The 22124-nt window shown below is 33.9% G+C and overlaps 1 protein-coding gene across 1 annotated transcript in view; it reads right to left on the minus strand.

Moving 5' to 3' along the window:
* LOC128991556 (uncharacterized) overlaps window positions 1-17960 on the minus strand; it is a 127522-nt gene extending 109562 nt beyond the window's left edge. The window contains exon 1 of the mRNA XM_054414544.1: window positions 17732-17960. The gene's annotated coding sequence lies outside the window, so the exon portion shown is untranslated. The remainder of the gene's footprint in view (window positions 1-17731) is intronic.
* Between the last annotated feature and the right edge of the window lie 4164 nt (window positions 17961-22124).

The following is a 22124-nucleotide window of genomic DNA, read 5'->3' on the forward strand; positions in this document are numbered from 1 at the left end:
AGAAGTTGCAAATGTAGCCTCCATTATACGTGATGATCAGTGAGTTTCAAAATAAATCCAATTGTGTTCAGGTCAATAAACTTGCACCATTAAAAATATTACCTATGGATTAAATCTAACGCGTGAAACCCATTTAACCCATTAAAATCACAAAACATAATCAATGAATTCCTATCTAGTACAATAACAAATAAATTGTTTAACCTATCCTTTTTAAATATAGCTTAAGTTAGAGCTTCAGTCAATGATACAACCCAGTATCAACTTATTACGTAAGGTTATGATTAATACATTGCAATCAAGTCTGTAGAAAATTTATGAGCTTCTCAAAAACAATGTGATCTCAGCCTGCATCACGAGGTGCAAACTCATCGCCCAGAATATCACTGTTGCAAAACTCTGCATTAATTACATACGATTATGCTTCACACACTCCCTTCTCACATACGTCACAACCCGACAGAATACTCCAAACACGGAGAAAGGAGAAAGTCATTGTCAAAGACCACTGAATCGGTCACCATTGTCATAGACTACCAAACTGGGAACATGGGAACGCTATCTGATGATTTGAACGCTTTCAGTACGCTCACTCGGTCATTCAGTAAAGTTATTGGAAGAAGTAGTGCAGTGATGTCATCAAATTATAGTTATGAGTTATGTTATTTCATTTTATACAGTATCCTCGATTCCTAGTTTTACAGAGAATTAATCATACATTTTAGATAGCATAATCTGTATGTTTACCTTATGGATGGTAGGATTCTTGTAATGATGAAGCTTACATTTCGCCTCTTGAAATGAGTGATGTTGTGTTAATAATGTGTAAGAAAATAAATATTGTTTTCCTTGAATGAATAGGCTTCATTTAACACAATCACGTACAATTCAAGTAATGAAATTCATAAGTACTGTAAGAGTTAAGTTTACTAAATAAATTACAAACAGTCAAAATAAACAAACGACTAACAACGTTTTTCAACATCAGCTGGTATTTGGGGAATATTTTTTATCACAAAATGCAAGTAAATATTCTAGTAGTGATGATACCACACCAAGGTGTAATAAATAATCCTTTAGGGCTCCGTCCTAAAAAAATACCGACAACCATAAAGCCATTAGTTAAAATAATTATTTTACTGTGAATAAATATATTAATAATTTATTAGCCACATTGTTTTCTACAAATTTGCAAAACTTGTCTATCAGGTGCAACTTATAGACAAATACTAAGATTATATTAATTGATGCAGTAATTTAAATGCTTTGAAAACTGAAATAAATGTATATATTTTCTACCTAACTAACTAACTGTATTGTTGTTATTGTTGTTGTCGTTGTTTAGTGTGTTGTTGTAATTAGTTTGTTGTTAACTAGCCGGCTTTAGGCAGGCACTCATCTAATCGGCCTGTTTAGCAGCAAACATTTCATCTGAAATTTATTTTAGTACAAAGAAGTTGAAATAGTATATTATTGGTGGTGTCAGGTTTCGTACTGTGATATTTTCATTCAAGTTAATCGTTGGTATTCACCAACTGCTTTTACAACTTTTTTTTGTTTGTTCATTGAAATTTTTTAACGATATTTTGTAGGTACACGCTCCAAACCCTGCTCTTGTTACTATCCGACTTCAACTAACATGGTTAAATGGTTCCGATAGGTACTGTACACATTGGTGCGACTGACTGAGGAAGAGAAAGATTCCACTGACAAGCAATACATGAACCCAGAACCCTCCACTTTATCTGGTTGATTCAAGACCTGTAGTCACGCTAGCAACTCGCGTGATCCGCCATCTTGAAACTTTGCAGTCGACTTTGCTCGATACGACAAACAAATTACATTCTCTGAAGTTTCATTTCGTGACAAAACAGATAAACTTGCAGATAATACAGTTTTCAAATTGATTGGAAAAGACGTTTTAACGCTATGTTCGAATATTTAAATTTGAATAACGTATGTTTCATAATTTTAATTCGAAATTGTTCAAGATTTCAAAAACTATTTTTGATTTACAATGTATTATACTTTTTTCGCGTGTTATTTATTTTGTCGTAACCTACAGTTAGGTTAAAATGGAAAAAAATAGTTTAGAATGTATTACAAATTCATATACGTTTTTCTTCATGTGTGTGTGTTCTTCGTTTTTTCATGTGAGCCTGAAATGAGCCTGAATGAATAACAATGTTAAACATCGATTTTACAGGCTATAAAATTTGTTTCACAAAATACTCATCACCTCGCAAATTTCTCTGTTACTCAATCATTTAAAAATATTAATATGCAATTCCACAACATTTGGGAAACCCCAAACTGGAGTTTCTATTCTTGATCTCAAATAGTTCAAGAGGTTGGTTTCACAGTTTTGTTTTTAGAGTAGTTGTAATACCTTGTACACATTATACGTTGTTTAATTGTAGTTATTAAACGATATTAAAATATATATTTCAATATTTTATTAATTTATGATTCAAATTAATTATCCAACTGGAAGCTATCCATTTTGATTAACTTGCCAACGTCTAAATAATAAAATATATACGGTGTACATCAGCCAGATTTACGATAAAAATCTTAAACCCATTAAAACAAAAGGTAATTATTTCCACCATAATTAACCGAACATATGGTTAAACAATGAATCATCACATTGTTAATTTAAAATGCTGCTGAATCACCCACTAATCAATATGATTGCGAAATCTACCTCATTACTTGTTTATCTTGGCACGCGAAACGTAGGGTTGGGGGGGTTGTTTGGCGATTAGTTTGGGGGGGGGGACAGTTAAATTGGTGGTGGAAGGGGGAGTTTACTTGCGTGAGGTTATATCTCACATCTTGATGTACAACGGACTTGAGGCAATTATATATAATTACACCTTCTACGCTGCTGGTAGGTACATCAAAACTGGGGCATTTGGCTAATAGGGTTTATAATTTTCTTCGAAATAATTATGTGAGTCATTTGCGAATTTCATAATTATTAAATATATGGCTATTGTGGTTCAGGAAGTTATTATGGAATAAGTTTGTGGTTACGACGGGTTTTTGGAAGCGACATTTTTTTGGTTTAATTTTAAAGTGAAAATTGAACACAGTAAACTTATGCAACAAATGCAAATTAATTCATACTGATATTTATTAATAGTGGGACTGATTCCGAACACACACTCATTAGTGAGACTCTAGTATTTCATTTGTAAATGGTGTTTTACTATTGTTTATGCACTTTAACTAAAATAATACCAAATGAACGCAATGCGAGCATTGATTTTCATTTAAGGTTTTGCGGTTTCTTAATGCATTGTTTACCAGGTCTATACCACAGAGTTCGTTGGGAATAGCTAATGGTTTTAAAAATCTATACTGGAAAAATCGTGAAAAAAAACTATTTCTTAGTTTGCATTCCACTGTTGTATTCAACCATTCCCAGTCTCTAAAAACATATTATTAACCTTCCCCTAATAAACCCCGCCAGGTGTCAAGTGAAACTTAATCATAATAATTCAGTTAAGTAGGGAATAATCACCAAATCCCATACCCAAACCTTCTAATCACCATGATTAGTGAGTGGCGTTTCTACTGGAAACAAAAACATGAAAGGAAAGTACAAATTGAATTTACACAGGGATATTATTACACGACAGGGGAGAGAAAGTGAGCCCCCTTACTTCCGAGGCCGATGACCGCTGCCATCTACCAGCTGGTAATTATGTTGGTAAAAGCAGACCTGTCAAAAAGCGCGGGCAATTTGTGTTTTGCCGCCATAATTGGGTTAGACCGGCGATCCGGCTCGATGGACCAATGATTGGCCAATATTACACGCAACGGTCAGATTCAAACATATTACAGAGTTTGTAACGCTCATGTTGTATAATTATGGAGTCAAATGGGTTCAAATTACAAAGTTATTAATAGAAAATAGAAATATTTGTAGTTTTTCAATGTTTATATAATTAGTGCTATTGTTTGATTATGTTTAACTGACTCACCATGTTGTTACTTTACATGCGTGTGGTGGTCGTGCATTAATTGCCCCAAAGACTTTCTCAATTGCGCCAAGCTCTCAAAGGGCCCCAAAAAATGTTCCTAGTTGCGCCAAGCCTAAGGAGGGTGAGCCGGCAGAAGTAGTGTCAAACCTAACCTAACCTTACCAAACCTAACCTACTCAATTATACAGTCAAAGAGGGCCGCCACTTGGTGCAGTTAATGAAAGTATCTGGTGGCTTCCTGGAGTTGTTGGCGCAATTCAGGAATACCCCTCGGTCAGTTGGCGCAATTAATGCCCGCCCTTGTCGGTCTAAAGCCCTATTTATTTCCCACATTACTTCAGGTTGGATCTAGAAGAGGGGATCGCAGCGCTATCCCATATCTATTGATGATATGCGGTATTTGGACGAGGGACTTCCCGGTTTGACACATTTGTTATTTGCAGTTGACGCGATTGCCAAGATCATTAGAGCTGGTTATATAATAACGTTAGACCAATAGAAGATTAAATACTTAATTTTCTACAGTAGCTTTAGATAGTTTTATAGATTTTCATGGTGGCATATATGATTACCACTTTTACTATAAAAATGTGCATTATCAGAGGAAATCAACGCTATTAACTGGTTGGACGTTGTAACACAAGTGTTGATAATTATTTCAGAGATACAATTTGAAAACTAGTCAAATGATGCCATTGCCCAGCAAGTTACAGTATTTATTGGCGATATGTTGTCTGTAAGAAGTTTTGAAATGTTTAAACAAACAGGAAAATCTCTAAATTGAATTAAGAAGTTTCTGGTGTTTGTAACTTTGTCTTAAAAGTATGGCAAGTTGGAAAACATTGTTTACATACATCAGATAATTGTCAATGACTTTTTCTCTTTATTGCAAAGACTCTTTATTCAACTTTTTGTTATATAATAGATTATGATGTTATAGGATAGAATGAAGAGGTTTTACAATTCAAATAAATAGTATTTTTTCAAGAAGGTTGAAATATTTTCCTTTATAGATTTATTGTTCTAATAAATGTAGTTGAAGAGAATATTAAGATTTTTTTTTTACGTAGAGTGCATTTTATATATTTTTCAATTTATTTCTTGGTACTGTACTTAAACAACTCTAAAGAAAATGAAATATTTGATCCAACAACCTATTTATTTGTGAACTATTGGCTTACCCAAGGCATTTATTTAACCAAAATAGTAAAGCAACCCTAAAATATGCTCTTTAAAATGGAGACAAACATTCCTGGATATAACCAATTTTGACTTAATGGATTTAACACAAAATGTTTAAAAATGGCATTTTAGGATTTACTTACGGCAAGTACTCTATCTAATGCCAATCTGTTTTACAAAATCTCACTAGATTTCAAGACACATCCAGTAATCACATTTAATTAACATGTATTGAATGCTACCTCCAGTCAGGGACAAGTACAAGGCAAATGGGAATATTTCCCACGAGTCGTGGTTTAGGCCATTATCATTAGACATAACCATCCTCAATTGACTTATGCACGCGACAGGAAATCTCTTATGTTATGCCACAAAGTGAGTAAACTGGACAAAAATGTCGTTTGCTTCTGTTTCCTATATGTTACGTAAATGTTAGCTGTAAGACACGATTGAAGACTATAATTTCTCGAGGATAAGCAGGGTGAACCACCATAAAACTACCAAAGAATTAGGTGACTGTGTAATTTATTATCACGCAACACCTGCTGGATCAATATAAAAAATATTTCAAGATTTGTTTTAAAGATAGCTACCCTAATGTTTCAAGGATATCTCCCAAGGCTCTTCACAAAGACTAAAAAAATATTAACATTGAGTAAATATTGATTAGGTTGCAAAAAAAAAAAAATAATTTCAACGTTTTCTTACAGTATTCACATTTCTTTGCTTTCACATTTCGACATTGAATATTTAATTATATATATAATTTATCTGCAATTCTCCCGAATCTTAGCTTTTAAATAGCAATTTTAACGATCCCTGGAAAATTACATATTTGAATGTCAACAAAAGAGCCCTCTTTTAGTTTCAAATAATATTTTACTTTTTATTTGTACTCATGCGGACTTTACTTATTACAGGATAAAAACATCTTTCTCCCTTAGTTGATAAGGTAAGTTCTCAGAGGAAAATCCCATGTTGTCCAATTACTGTAATACCGTTGATCGGATTTTTGCTATGAAGATATCACATTGAGATTTTAACTTTATGTGCTACCTTTAAACCCCTTCATTAAAATCATAGAAAATTAGTAATGCAATGCCAAAATAGTTAATTCTAATACAAGAAAGCAATTGGCTTATAGAGGAGAGGGTTATTTACAGATATAATTCTTCTCGCACAAGGAACCTATCTAGAATCGTAGAAATTTGAAATTCCGTACAACAACATTCGATACAGACAGAACATCTATATTTTAATAATGAGTTTATTTGCATACGTATTATTGTTGCTAACTGTCCATGTTAATGTGCATTACCGGTAATAAATAGGTTGGCGAATAGAAAATTACCCGCATAAAACCTATAAACACATACAATATAGCGAACCGTAACTTAAGTCAAGTATGAAATCTGACAAGCGAATTTAATTTGGGTTAAACACTTTCACATTGAATCAATCTACTAGCTTAGCTGTAATCAATAAATCAGTAATTAATAACAATATTACTCCATTCATGAGGTCAAAGTGCAGCTGATAGCCTGGCAGGCTTGGTAGTGATTAATGATTACCCGACTGTCACCTCTGTAATGTCGTCACAACAGCTGTTTTGTTATCACTCTAAACATATCTGCTTTCGCACCATTCATCACACGAGGATTTTGAGCAAAATGCAATTATTGCAAGTACAACGACGATACGTTATCTTGGTAAAAAAGTCGTAGGTCAAAGGTTCATATAGATATTTTTAGTTTAACAATCAGTTGGAGATGATGGTTTTTTAATTTTTTTTTAGAAAGAGAGCAATATTGACGTTTCCGACGAATTAAAAAGCTTGTAACTCTTTTCAGTAGTATGTTTTCTGTGCTCTTTTACGTAAAAGAGTGTTGTTACAGCGTTTGAAAATAGATTACAGTATTTAGGAGGCCTACTACAATAACAACGAAAATAATTTCAAATTAAAAAACGAAGTAATAGATTGGTTCCAGTATTCGCACCGGAATTTCGGGTTGAAAAACGATTCCGGGCTCGTGCGCCCCAGGACAAAAAAAAAAACAAAAAAACGATACTGTTTAAGAAAAAACACTTGAATATGATAAATTAACTGAGTCATCTATTTGCTTGATGTTTACCTAAGGTTAAAGACAGTTACATAAAATAGAAAAATATGGCCTCTCTTTGTCCCGTCATAGTATTCGTTCGTAAAGCATCAAGTTGTACGCCTAAAATTATTATTTCAATCAAGCATGTCACATTAAAGACACCTGTAAGCTATTAATTGATTGCAATCAAGTGATGACAACCTCACATAGACAACTGTTGGCTGTAGTTCCCTAACATATTCCTTGTCACCGTGGTCCAACGGAACAATTAACTTCTGCTTCTCATTTGAATATGATCGTGTGAGTCTCGGCGCTCAACAAAGAAGACCACAGCCATGACCACGAGAGGGCGTGCGTCGTCACGATACAACTCCTACACACACGCCATTCACTACACTCATTCATTGACCCTGCGTTGCATGTGTGTGTGTAGGCGGGTGCCTCAGATACCAGCACACCAGTTCGAGGAACACGTCAGTCAGCTGTTCCAGCGTTCCAGGAGGTTCAGATCCGTCGTTCCTCGTCCACCGACGAATGACGAGACGGACAGACAGGTGAGGGTCACAGTCGAATGCCTCTTTGTTATGGAAGCAGGTTGGCCAACGGAAATTATACCTTTGTTTAACCAGGGGCGCCAACGTCAAATTGTGGAACTTGGAAACACTGTTTCAGGAAGTAATTACAAATTGTGGAACAATTTGTTTCAGAAAGGAGATTATTGGGCTTTCAGTAATTAAGTTGAATGGCAAAGTGAAAAGGTAAGATTATGAAAGTATATTATTAGAAAATGTGACAGTGTAAAATAGTTTGAGCGTATTTCTAATATTGTAACAAAGTACAATACAGTTTATCATCTGGCTATGCCAAAGATCAAAAATAGAGTAACAAGAATAGGGTTTCCCTTTCAAGAACGTAAAAATTCCAGTGGCGTGAAAAAACGGAGATTTTTTATGTTGGAGAACGAATTTCACAAGAAAATATCTTGACTATTGGTATTCCTGCACTCGGACTAAAAGATGGGCAAAGAAAAAAACGACCATAGCAGTCCAGCGACACATTTTCCCAGCACAATATTGTATGAAAAACAAGCTACAAAACATGTAAAAGTCAAAAAAGTAATTTAAAGCTAAGGCAAGGTTTAACGGCTTGTGTAGTACGAGTTTAATACGACCTTATTTGTGAATGGTTTTAAACTACTATTTTAAGTCTTGAAATAGATACAACTACTATTTTAGCAATGCACCGTAGTCAACATCACTAATGCAATACTTTAACAGAACGGAACGCAAAACAACTGCAAGAGGGAAATATTGAGTAGAATTTCCAAAGCGTAATTTCAGCGTCTCTGTGAGTACAGTACAGCAATGAGCCAGTATTGTAGAAGTAGGAGACGACAGACGAGAAGGTGTAGAGCATTCAAATGTTGTGTATTGTGTATTGTGTACATATGTAACACACGTTCTTAGTGACTGATTGTGTTTGTGACACAACGACGACGGGGAAATTGTGCACATAACCTCGGCGGGGAAATTGTGCACATAAACTCCGAGATACATTAGCACTGTGTTCATTACCGTCATTGACTATTAGGCATATAATCCACCGGTGTACACTCAATAATATCACTAGCATAGAGTGTATACACATGATAACCATATACAGGACAGCTCTGGGTTACGCTACTGCGAAAACGAGTTTTTCCTACAGTTACCTAACAATGTACATGTTCTCTCACTGATTTGAGAAAGCAAAGTGGCCAATTCGCTCATCAGTGAGACAATGTTAACATTATCTCACTCTAATTACTTTGTCTCACTCCAGATTTGCAACGTGAAGGCACGTTTCTTTACCAATTTATTTGTTTTATGCTAACTGTAGGAAAAATATAATGTGCAACTCGAGTGCAAAGTGCAGTCGCCTCACTCGAGATACCATTCCTCACGAGCCGTTCGAGTGAGGCAATTGCTCACTATAATAGAATTTAATAAGCTACCAATATGTTTTGCAATAGAGAAATTGTCGAAATATGTTAATAACCCTCGAGTTAAAAGTTTTCAGACCATTTTCGTCCTGCATGGTATGCACTTTGTTGACTATTTGTGTCTTGTTACCTAACTTATTTTACAAACTCTTTTTATCATACCACATGAAATTTGCCATAAATGCGTCACGAAACAGATGTAGTTACTATCATACAACAAACAAACATTACAGTTAAACCATAGGGGAAACATGCTGCCTTTTAAATTTTATAATTTGGAACAATTTTCGTGTCAGGTTTTCTAAAACAAATTTGTTAACAAATTAAAAAAAGTAACTGAATACGACAATCTACAAACCATTACTTCCCCTGATACTTTAAACTATTCCACTAGTAAAATCTATCCTCAACTCCAAACGTTACAACACGAACCACATATAAACATCGTAATTTTACAGGACGAGATGTATTAGCAATATTCCAAGTCAATCACATGATTACAATCAACAAAACAGCTGATTATCCTGCTCAACCCTAGGTGTGGTGCGATGACAGCTTCTTCGGTATTCCGGGTCATACAATCGCCGTCTCCTTGCCCTCAGCTACATAATGCATGAAAGACTAAACACACGGTCCAACTCCGCAGTTATTGGCCCATCCGACGCAGGATTGCTGCAAATTGGCGCCATTAAAATACCTGATTGATTACAAGTGATTAGTAATCGCACGCCAGGACGACCTTTGGGAGTCTCGCAAGGTTACGCGGCAATTTGGACATTTGAATTGTGATTGGGTTCAAGTGCCTACTTATACTTTGTGTCAATAAGGCTAATTTATTATATTATTGTATGAAATAAATAAATACCTGATAATCAATGGCATTATCATATACAAAAACAGGTTTTATCAACCCTATGGTACAGCTGTTTATTTATTCTATGATATTATCAAATTTGTACACTGAGTGTTGATTTCACACGTTTTGATAAATCGAAAACCTTAACATTTTTTTGAATTTCTGTGTGTTTGACATCCCAGCAATACGATGTCAATAAGGTAAATGGATACATATTTCCCTCATATACATTTAGTTATAATACTAGAGTACAAGAAATCAAGAAATGCTGTATAAGTGCTTCATATGTGGAAATCGTTTTAAAATTAGTAAAATAACAAGAGAAACTAGAGTAGGTAGCTACTATAATTGTTTTTAGTCTACTCAATGTTTTGCCGGAAATGATCATCCTTGAATTTGTCATAATGATGTTAATGTAATTATCAAATTAATAGAATTCATTGAAGCTAGGCATCCCTGTGTAAACATGTTAAACTGGTTGTTATTCTGTATTTTAACGTCCGTCGTTTTTTTGCTGTAGATACAAATCTACAAGATTGTAATACATGTATCACACTTATGCAGTCTTATTTCAGGTCACACATCCGATGACGTCATATATAAGATGATCAGATGTTAACGAACCATCGCCCTTCGCCTTGGACAGAGCTACATGAGGGCTACAACACACTGATAACCCCGACATGGTAAGGTCACTTATTTATAGCACTAGCCCGTTATGTTGTTATGGCACATATAGATTGGGTCTTCCTGTATAAAACGCATCTTTAACACATGTTTATTCAAGTATTTACTGCCAATTAAAAACAATTCTAATGCAAATATATTCTGTGTACCGTTATGCTATGCCCCATTATCAGGTTTATTGTTTATTTACGTTCAGAAGATTATGTGGAATAAATCATCTCACAAAGCAAGTAGCAATATATAGGGCTAGACCATTATTTTTTTCATACGCATACCTTGTCAATTTTATAACGATGTTAATTACGTTGAATAAATATGAAGTTAGCCCAAGTTTTAGCATTGTTGAGTTGTTTGTTGTGAACATACCTATTGCATTATCATACCATTTCGATATAAGTTAAGAAAATTTAAATTATATCAAGTATTGAGCAAAATTGGATGATGTACCTGTAAATTATGTTAGTGTGAGTTATAAAATAGTCATAAGTGTTTTACGAAACTGGTTATGAAAATTAAAATCCAAGTCTTCTTATAAATTATATATAGAAAATTTTGATAATTTTAGATATATTTAAACCTTTTGTTCATAGCAATGTAACCAAAAAGAAAATTCGATGAAAAATTGCGCCAAGTTTATGGTACAACCATGTAAAACTGGTTAATTATGCAGTATTGTTTATTTTAAATCCTGTAAATCTTATTTATCTTTTAAATAAAAGACAAAAAACAATTTTTTTTCAAAATTTTAAAATGAAACTTTTAAGAAGCAAGGTATAAATCAAATTTCTAACACAATGTCATTGTTTATTAGAAATACCTACTGATTAAATATATTTACATAAATTCTAATTGAAAAAAGTGGTTTCATGTAATCATGTAATTCATGTAATAATCCCTATAAAATCCGTCCAGGGTTTCGAGGCGAAGATGATAATTAAAACCGAACGTTTACCGCTACAAATGATTACAGTAGAAATTAAAACTGATTGGGTAAATTATGTTGAAAATAAAAAAGCGGTGGAAGCTACGGAGAGGGGGGGGGGAGTGCCGTTACTTCAATTTGCCGGGAGGATGCAACTTTAGTCTGCAATCGGAAATCGGTTCAACTTTGTTGATTTACAGCTAAGAGAAACATTTGTTTACTTTTATTTCCTGTTTTGACATCTTAAAATAACAAAAAGACTTACACTATTGATTTGAAACTATAAGTATAATACAGAGGTGTGTAATAATGAGGAATCGTGTGAAGTGTTCATCATTTTTTAATTGCGCCTTTTATGAGCACACTATTCCTATCGATAGGCCTATTAAGTAACAATAGTGTTAAATAAAACCGACCACTCCACATTGAAAACTACTAATTATTTAATTTGAATAAACAAATTCGATTATATACATCAATATCTCTAAAACATTTCCACTTACAATAAATCAAACAAACAAACATCAGCTGTTATAAACTTAAGCAATATTTTTGTGCCTTTTCATTAATATTTGGAAATGATAATGAAAGTATACCGTACTATATAAAGTTGGAATTTGGAGTAAATAGTAACAAAACCTGAATGATGCTTTCCAATCGAATACTCGATGTAGTCTATCTATAATAATTAATTTAGGGCGATTAGAAAAAAACTATTTTGTATACATTTAGCTCTAAATATCAAATATAGTTTAAATGACTCACTTGTGACCCAATATGTCTCGCTGTCTCGTCGGAATGACTCGATTAGTTTATTCTAAATGAGGAAATGGTGCATTATCTAGGCGTAGGATTAATATATAGATTTCCATATCCGAATCAATCTTTTCCTCTTAGATATTAAGCAACAGATTTCCATAGTTATTTATGTCTACCTATATCAACTGGTGATCACGAATATTACAAATATTAAAGTCATTTTAAAATCAAAGCCTCAATGACAGGCAAAATATATGTATGATAACAGAGGAACGCGTAATCCCCATGAATAAAATCACGTGTATGTCATTATTATGAATGGGATTTATAGTCACCTCTAAACTTTGAATTCATTTTCCACACTATGTTTATGGTATAAATAAGTTTAGTTTTATGTGAGATGTGGTGGAGATGGACAGGGTGTCGAACTGTCAATCAATAAAAGGAAAACAATACAGTGTATTAATTTGGTTTTGTAAACGTTGAAACTCTTGGACCGCGAGGAGATGCGTGTTTGAGGAGATTTCAAATTCGCCCCCCCGCAGTTTCATCACTGGTCTATTTTTCGAGTCTGTTCACAGGAAAATCGCATTTGCTCTTAAAATCTCAATTTAGCAAATCACATCTCGAATAAGTAATGTGATGTAGAACACTTTAAAAACATAAATTGAGATATTAAGCCACAAAAGTTCCTAGAAATTAGGGACTTTTAGTTCTTTTGACAACCGTAACTATTCCCTACCACAGTTTTACAACGAATAGCACAAATTGTAATATACATTTAAGACGAATTATAACTGTAATTAGTTAAACTTTAGCCTTTTCAGTAAATGTTTGTCAGTTGTCTTATTTGTGTCGTCATGTATCTGCAATCGTTTAACATCAAACGCCATACAAACCAGATATCACGATAGTAGATCATAACAACTTAGTAGTGGACGATGTTCTACAACCGTTGAAGCAGACTTGTTTTGTAAGTTTAGACTCGGTCTTTATTGCCCCATCATGATCCGTGTTCGCGTTCGTCCTTGATAAGGAGATTTCAAAAACCAGTTGTCGACCGGTTCCCTCAGTCTTGGTTACTAGCTTCGTTTCATCTCTACTCTACCATGATTGTAGTATACTACAACTATGAGAGCTACTACTTTATATCCCCACCTAAACAACAAGTACCTAATGCACTCGAAAAAAAAATATTTTTTGAACAATTTCTCTAGGGGTTCTGCTATTGAATAAAAATAATGCTTACTAAAAGCTTTACAGGTGCTTTATAATTTGAGCTGTGAGTCCACTTTTTACAAGGGTGTTTTGTTCAGACGCCTTTTTGTCAAGCTTTTCTTGTCCTGATACATTTTGAGTCTGCTGATGTCAATTATATATTTTTTCTCTACGATTTAAGGATGAGTTTTACTGTGTTATATTTGTTCTTTGGTTAACATACATGAGAAGAAATTCATGATTAAAATCCACCTTTTTATTCGTTTAAACTGTATATTAATGAAAAAAAAAAGATTAAAAATAATCATATTATGCACTAAAAGTATAACGGACAGAGATATATCGAACCGAGAGATTACGTTGGTCTTTATTTTACGGTACTATTTTATACGAACATATACAAATTATCCTACCTATACAAGTAGGCTAACTACACAAATAACATTTTTTGAGAAGAAAGCTACTGCTCCTTAATACGTAATATGTATAATATATTTAATAGAAGTTGGTATATTTGTTACCTAATTAGCACAGGGAAACGCCTTTATTATAACTATGTTCTGTTTTAAAAACCTTTTGCACAATCGAAATGTATTTCCAAAAGTGTACGGTAATAAGTTCTAATTAGCTATCTTTGAATGTATTAAAATTAATAAATAAGTATCCTATAAACGGTTATAGCGATCTAAACAATTTTATTAAATTAATTGTCATTACAAACAATCCCTACTATTATTAACGCGTACATAACTAACCTTTTGTTTATGTTTACCGTCGCTATAGTATTTCCGAAGTAAGCCGACACAGCACACAGTCCATATCATCTAACCGAACTAATACTATTGAAGTAACAATGTTCACAGCACAGTCACACAACAATACAAAGATACGCGTCACTACAGGTTAAACAGCTGGATCTTAAAAGATACGTCAGATGATACAACAATCAGCTGATTGGCGAAAATACGTTCTTAACATCTTATATCATGCTTACTTGATCAATCTGATAAGTTTAACTTGATTATTGGTAATAGCTATAGCATACGGGTTTAATTACGTTTTAGGTAAAGTCTTAAGTAATAAAGATTATAAAAAAGATTATAAAATGTGTATTTTTTGTTTTCATTACTAGGCCCAACCAACCAGTAGACTTCTCTTTGCTGCACGGAACCATCCCTAGTTCTGTGACCCCATGTTGCACGGAACTATGACAAATGCAAAAATGCTTGTTTTTAATTGTTTTGACCTATCACCTAGCAACGTATAACTTAAATAAATTATGGGAAAACAACTTTATATTGTATAACGAAACCATAAGTTCATTTTCCATTTAGAATAAGTATAATCAGTAATAAACTTACCTCAATAATCATGAAAGTATCAATGATAACAGTAAACACCAACACGATCACATGTGAACGTCTCTGAACACAATAAATAAATAGGTTTCCCTCAAATACCCACATACCCTATCTAGTGGTGATGTGTTGAACTACAGGGGAACAGTTCCGAAATAATAGCGCTGTGTGTCTGGTTGGAAAAAAATAAAACATGTGGTGTTACACAAAGTGTAACACTGTGAAACAATGGACAAACATTTGGTGTTACATTTACTGTAACACTATGCTGCAATGAGTTAAACAAAAAAGTAAGAGCGAAAGATAATAAGCAGAGTGATTCTATTTTGAATTTCCGTTAAAGATTTCTCGTAATTTTGAGCAAATAGGTTGAAATTTGTAGAAGCCATTAGTAGTTTGAAGGTTGCCAGCTCTCTAGGCATGTTTACACTGAATATTAGGTAATTGGGTGATCACAGACGCGGGACCGTTTCCGGACTCTCAGATGAGGAAGGAGTCTGGTCAAGGCAATTAGGGTCTAAATGGTGGGTTAGAAACGCGAAACACAGATTTAACAATACCACAGCACGCCACATATGGCAGTAGGCCGTAACAAGATTAGAGATTTTGTTGGATAGCTTGAAATTATTTTAGGTCCTACAAATATTGTATAATATAGATACTACAAATAAAAACGAACTGCTATACCCGTGCTTTGCAACGGCAAGATGATGTGACCTAGCACCATTACCCTGTTTGTAGTGCTGATGTGTGTTTAAAAATTCAGTAACTAATTTGAAAAAATAAAACTGATTTAAAAGTGTAAGCCTATACTTTCAAACCCCTACTCTTGATGTCAATTGATCCAAAAGAATATGATAACATACCTTAGTGTAGCAATAAAATCTACTTGGTATTGATGCTTCATGAATGAGATGTTTTATCATAATTCTTCAATTATAGTCAACCCTATTTTCATGTAGCTTACTATATAAATTGAAACTGTGAGCAACACCCTACAACACTTAATACTCAACCTTTCTTTAACCAAACATAAACCTCTTAATAAATCACATTTATTCAATCTAAATAAAGCACCACATAGATGATTTCGAGTAAATAAACAAATACCAGTTAATTGCATTGACCAGCTGTTTCGTTCAATATCAGACAAAGGGAAACAAAACAAAAACTTTTATTTCCTTAGTCAATGGTTAAATGAATGAAATTAAATCATTTGAACTTTAGAAGCATGTCGGACGTAGCCACGGCAACTGTTGCCTTGACGCAGCCCTTTGGAAGTCGGTTTGCGGTAATACAGTAGATAATGTGTGATAATAGATAATACATAAGTTGCAATAAGTGATAAGAAACCCAAAGCCAAGTTTTTTATAGACAAAAATACTGTCATGATGGTGAATATTTAGTACTAATTATTGTCTTGTTGTACTCTTGTTCGGTGAATTCCACTCAAAGGATTTAGATAAAAAAATTGTGGTGTGACATCATTATTTTTAAAATCAAAAACATAACAATTAACTTACGTCGGTGTTGGCCATTGATAATCTATATATATAAAAGGCAAAGCCCTCACTGACTGACTGACTGACTGACTGACTCACTCACTCACTCATCACTAATTCTCTTACTTCCCATTTACCTAGGAGGCTGAAATTTGGTACACTGATTATTTAGGCATTAAATAGGAAAACTAAGCTGTTTTTATTCTGATCGGACTCTCGGGCTCCGCCCCAGTGGCTCTGGAGTTTCCCATGTTAACCTTATGAGTACTTATATTTAAATGGAATTGATGAATCTTAACAGCTGTTTCAATTAAACAAGTTGGTTCTGTTCTATGATGTTCAATAGCATTAAAGTTACAAGGATTACCAACAGGGTGCAGCACTATTATTTCTTTTACATTAAGTGAGCGCAGCGAACGAGCTCCAACCTAAAAGTGATTGAGCGTAGCGAACGAACTTCAACCAGGACGTGATTGAGCCATGCGAACGAGCTCACTTATGAAGTTAAACGGGGCAAAGCCCGCGGGTACAGCTAGTAGAATATAAAAATCAAACAATAGCTTGGTACAAATGCTGTGGTAGTAAAATATAGTTGTTTATTGTTTGAGACCAGGAACCCATTTCATAATAAAGTACAAACTAATATTATTAGTAAATCAGTTGATCGGTCAATGCAAATCTAATGGAAATTACAAGTTACAAGTTGTAACTTGTAACTTGTAGTGTATTATGAAATAGCCCCCAGGTTATGTAGCTTATGGAATGTGATAGAGACTGACTATAAAAACCATACAAACAGCGGTTCTTGACTTCTTTCCATCTCTGAAATACGGCACCCAAAATGAACTGATCATGAAGTCGTATTTTGCATAGAAATTATCATAAACACGGCAGCAAAAATAAGAACCGTTGATTTTACAGGAAGCTGAGTGTTTTTTTTTTCAAAGTTTAAACACTAGAAGAAAAAAAGTCGTACCGTTAACTCCTCTCCTTGCGATGTCAACAGTATGGGCATTGCAGAATCATAACAGGGTCAGATTTGCAATACATGCATGGTGGTATATGAATTTATGTAACATAATCAACTGCATTCGTATCTTAAAATGACATACACCTTTGTAAAGTAATATTAAATCTAACAATATTACAAGAAAAAGTAAACACGGACTCACCAAGGTCTACAGTCCTGTACGAGCGACTACCTGTTGCATTCCTCAGCAGAAACTTAACTAATTTGACACAAACCAGCACTAAAGTCGCACCAAAAACTGGGGAACGGCGAAACAAGCCGGGTACAAACTAGGAACATAGGTTTCACTTAGTTTTTACACGTAAAAACTAACGAAAAAACTCAAACGAACGATAAGGACGAAGGATCGGCGGACATGTTGGATACCACTCCCCTCCATTCCCCCTCCACTTGGCCGGACAGGTGAGCGTCGAACGAGCCAGGTACAGTCACGGCCGATGAAACTGTTTGCTTTACTTTCTGACCGAGAAAGGAATGTTGGCATTTAATAACCCCAGCGGCGTGGCCTTGCGCGGTGGGAACCGTGGAGTGGACCGGGGTAACGGAACGGTGGACGGTGGAACGCGACCAATGGACGATCGGCCAATCCAAGTGTTGGATTGTGAGTTTACGGATTTGGCTGAAACAGATGAAAAGATAAAGTTTGGGAAAAGTCTCTCCACAACATGAATCCCTATATGCATCATCAGCGTAGCCAGAAGGATTCGATCTTTACTGTTAAATTATTTTGAGAGTTGCTTTAGAAAAAGAAGAATATTGTAGAGGAAGAAGTGTCATCGCTCTAATGTTACTTAGAAATATATATTAGAACTTACATAAGATGCTGAAGAGGAAACGGTCCTAAAACCGCCACAATAGGTTTTCAGCCCTCCGGAACATCACAACATCAACAACACTTTGCTATAGGCCTACTTGTTTATTAGTTTATGTTTATAGTTGGGCTCATTTAGTCATATTAGACCTACTGTATCCCTACAGATCTTAGTTAATTGCCCCAAAAGCAAACACAAAAGTAAATGTACTAGTATGTAAATGTAAAAGTAAATGTAAAAGTACTCAAGTGTGCGTAGACATGGAGGGTTGGAGAGAAGGTACGGCAGCCCAAAAAAATTATAGATTTAAATTAAAAGTGTTAACAAGAGCTATTTTAATAATCACAATTGGTAAGAGAGGGTTTTCTCCAAAATTTGTCACCAATTTTTGCTCTCCGAATTAAAAAAAAATTAATTCACTAATTTTTGTTAAAAACAGAAACAAAGTGCTATCACAGAATACATTATAATCTCTTCAATATTACGATGAGTATACTATGATTATAAAAATAAAAGATAAATTATCCATAGTTATATTCCTTGTCTACAAATTATTTACTATCCCAAACATTGGTAAAAGTCTTTACTTTATTGTAGGCTCCTGCATTTTAATAGAAAACAACGATTTGTTTTTTCCATAGCTGAAAACCTAAGCAATAATTGATTGGTGAATAATGGAGGTATACGTTTACTTTCTCAATGAATCTGTAAAATTTAAAAATATACCCTCGGAAAATATGGTTAAAGGTGTTCTGCAACAATGAAATACATTGCTCAACACTTTTCGCCAATCACTTAAAACCCAAACACTGTTCGTTTATATTTTGCGAAATGTACGCTTTGTGAGGTAAATGTATTATCAAAGCAAATGTATTTAACCTCGTCATACATCGTACTTTTTATGCACTTAGGTTGCGTCCCTTGGTTATACAGTCATATACAATATCATTTCTAAATCCATCTAGTTGATGGAATAAGTTTATTTGAGGTTAAACATCGCAATGATTACAATAGCTTAGTACAGAATATATAAAAATGACCAGCATTGCGGGGAGCGCCGTACTTTCTTTGAACGCAAGACCCGCAGTACACAGGAGCCTCTGAATCACGTCGTCAACTGCAAGGCGCTCTTTTTTGTTACACTGTATAATTAAAAGTGAGAAAATCGTCAGTAATAATTGTTTATATTATTACATTTTATGCATACAAGTTATGCTACCACTCTCAGATCCGAGTAATAAACAAAAAATGTTGACAATAATTTCAGGTTACAATTACAACATAATTTTTAAAATCCTCCCGCCTAAACAAACCAGAAGAATATGCAAATTGCCTTTGCCTGCTTGGATTTTCAATGAAATATCAAACATGTTGGATAACTTGCCCTTAAAAATTAACCTTTAACGGTGTAATGAGTATATTTTGTTGTTACAAGAAATCTAAAAGAGCGTTTAATATTGTAATGTTAATAGCTTAGCATCAAATAAATTTAGGAAATGTTATTATAAAATATCCATAAACAAGATACAGTATCTACAAAGTTTACTTATTCTAAAGATTACATAGAATTTTAAAATGTTTTTGTTTGATGTAGTTTTAAATGTTGTATTTTTGGGGGATTTCCTCCGTAACCGAATGCACACAACGCTTCAATTCAATTTGTATTTTTGAGCTCTAAAAATTATTTAGAAGCATCTACAAGATTTTATATGCTAAAGGTCGAAATGGAAAAATCAAATTTTTATCCAATAAAACAAAATTGAAGTTCCTACTTCCCATAGTGTAAACTTTGTTCTCAAACCCATAATAGTAGTTTACGCAACTACTGCTTAAAGAAAGAGAATGTTAAGCAGGACACGCGTAGAAAATTTAAGGTACGAGCCTTGGCAAGTGCCTACGACATTGTTTTAATTACAGTACTAAAAATCACTACTCATAACTTCTAAAAGATGTTATGTTTTCGTTTATAACCTCTCATTGCCAGTGACAGTGATGCAACGAAACATAGTATCATAAACTAATTGCACCGATTAACAATTAAATTGGCCTGAACAGCTGATTAGTTGAATTTCGAATCATTACAATTTTACTTCTCCTCTCTCAATCCTTGAACCTCATTGGTCCGTTACCTGTGTTGTTATGAGTAAAACTATGCTGTTATAAAAGTAAACAATGCTGTTATGAGATACTTTTCAATTCTAAGAACTGTACTGAAACGGTTACTTTAAAAAACGGTCGTAGGTCAAAATAAATCTACCTAATTAAAATTATTCGTATTTGGGCCTGTTTCATACCAAACTAACATTAGAAATCAGCTGATCGCCCGATGTAAATCTAATGGAAATTTCAAATTACAGGGGCCCGTTTCATAATAAATTACAAGTTACAAGCTGTAACTTATAATTTCCATTAGATTTGCATTGGGCAATCATCTGATATATAATAATATTAGATTGTAGTTTATTATGAAATGGGCCCCAGGTTACAGCTTGTAACTTGTAGTTTATTATAATTTATGAAACAGGCCCCAGAAATTAATAGCACATATTTTTTATGTATCAATTACTAGCTAACAAGGCCTGTATATCCAATAAAAATTGACGATTATCTTACTTTTGCAACAAAAGAGAACGCCTTGCAGCCGGCGACGTGATCTAGTTGCTTGTGTGTGCTGCGGGTCTTGCGTTCTTCTTTGTACGGCGCTACGCGATAACATAGTCAAATACAATATCTCTCACTGGTAAATCCATAAAAGTGCTCTCGGCACCCCCGAAGGGTAGTGTAAGTGCCTTGCCCCTGAGGACAACTAAATTTGGGTTCAGTGATTTCACTGTGTTTTGAACAGACAACAACAAATCAGTATGTTTACAAATTCATTGATAATTACAGCTTTCTGACAGCCAGCAATAATTTAAGAAGCATTTACTTTAACTTGTTTATGGAGAAGGACCTTTTAAAAACGTTTTTCTCCCAACATCTTGAATATACTGTTTAGTTACTGAGTGAAAATTTAAAAACGTACGTTTTCAGGAAACACACTTTGCAAATTTTTTTCCCCTTTTTTCAAAACTTTTATTATTTTTTTGATTTCATTAACATTTGAAGTTTCATATAATGTCCATGGTAACGCAATATCTTTGGTAGTTTTTTTTTAAAAGAGCATCTTTAGTGGAAAAACACAAAATCCTGTCACGACCATAACAGACGTTTAAATGAATATTAAAAATAGTTAATATTATTTTTATAACTATGTTTTGCTATAAACTAATTTACTTTTATGACCATTATACATTAAAAAGGTCACTGAGCTTTTAGTATATTTGGTCTTTCTAGAAAAAAATAAAAAACTCAAAAAAATTGAAAAAAAGCCAATAATATCTTTTTAAGTTTGTATAACTCCGAAAAAACTTACCTGAGACCCGAAAAATCGTTATGTTTGCATAGAGGCGTGCTTCTTTTGTGTATAAAACATTGAAATATGACGATATTTTAATTTTTGAAATTTTTATGACAGAAATCATAAACGTGATGGTCAGGGACAAGCGGTACGGTCGTGAATTTTATAAAAAAATCTAAATCTTTCTAAACAATCCTTTAATTATACTATTAGTTATAATAAAAATATGTGTTTCAATTGAACTAAACTGTTCAAATTACAATTATATTAAAGTTATTGTCACGACCAAACACACTATAATCCATAAGGCTGGATAGGTCGTGAAA

Source organism: Macrosteles quadrilineatus, unplaced genomic scaffold (assembly GCF_028750875.1).
Source record: "Macrosteles quadrilineatus isolate MER2022 unplaced genomic scaffold, UCM_ALF_1.0 Scaffold_4__1_contigs__length_99947679, whole genome shotgun sequence".
Lineage (NCBI taxonomy): Eukaryota > Metazoa > Arthropoda > Insecta > Hemiptera > Cicadellidae > Macrosteles > Macrosteles quadrilineatus.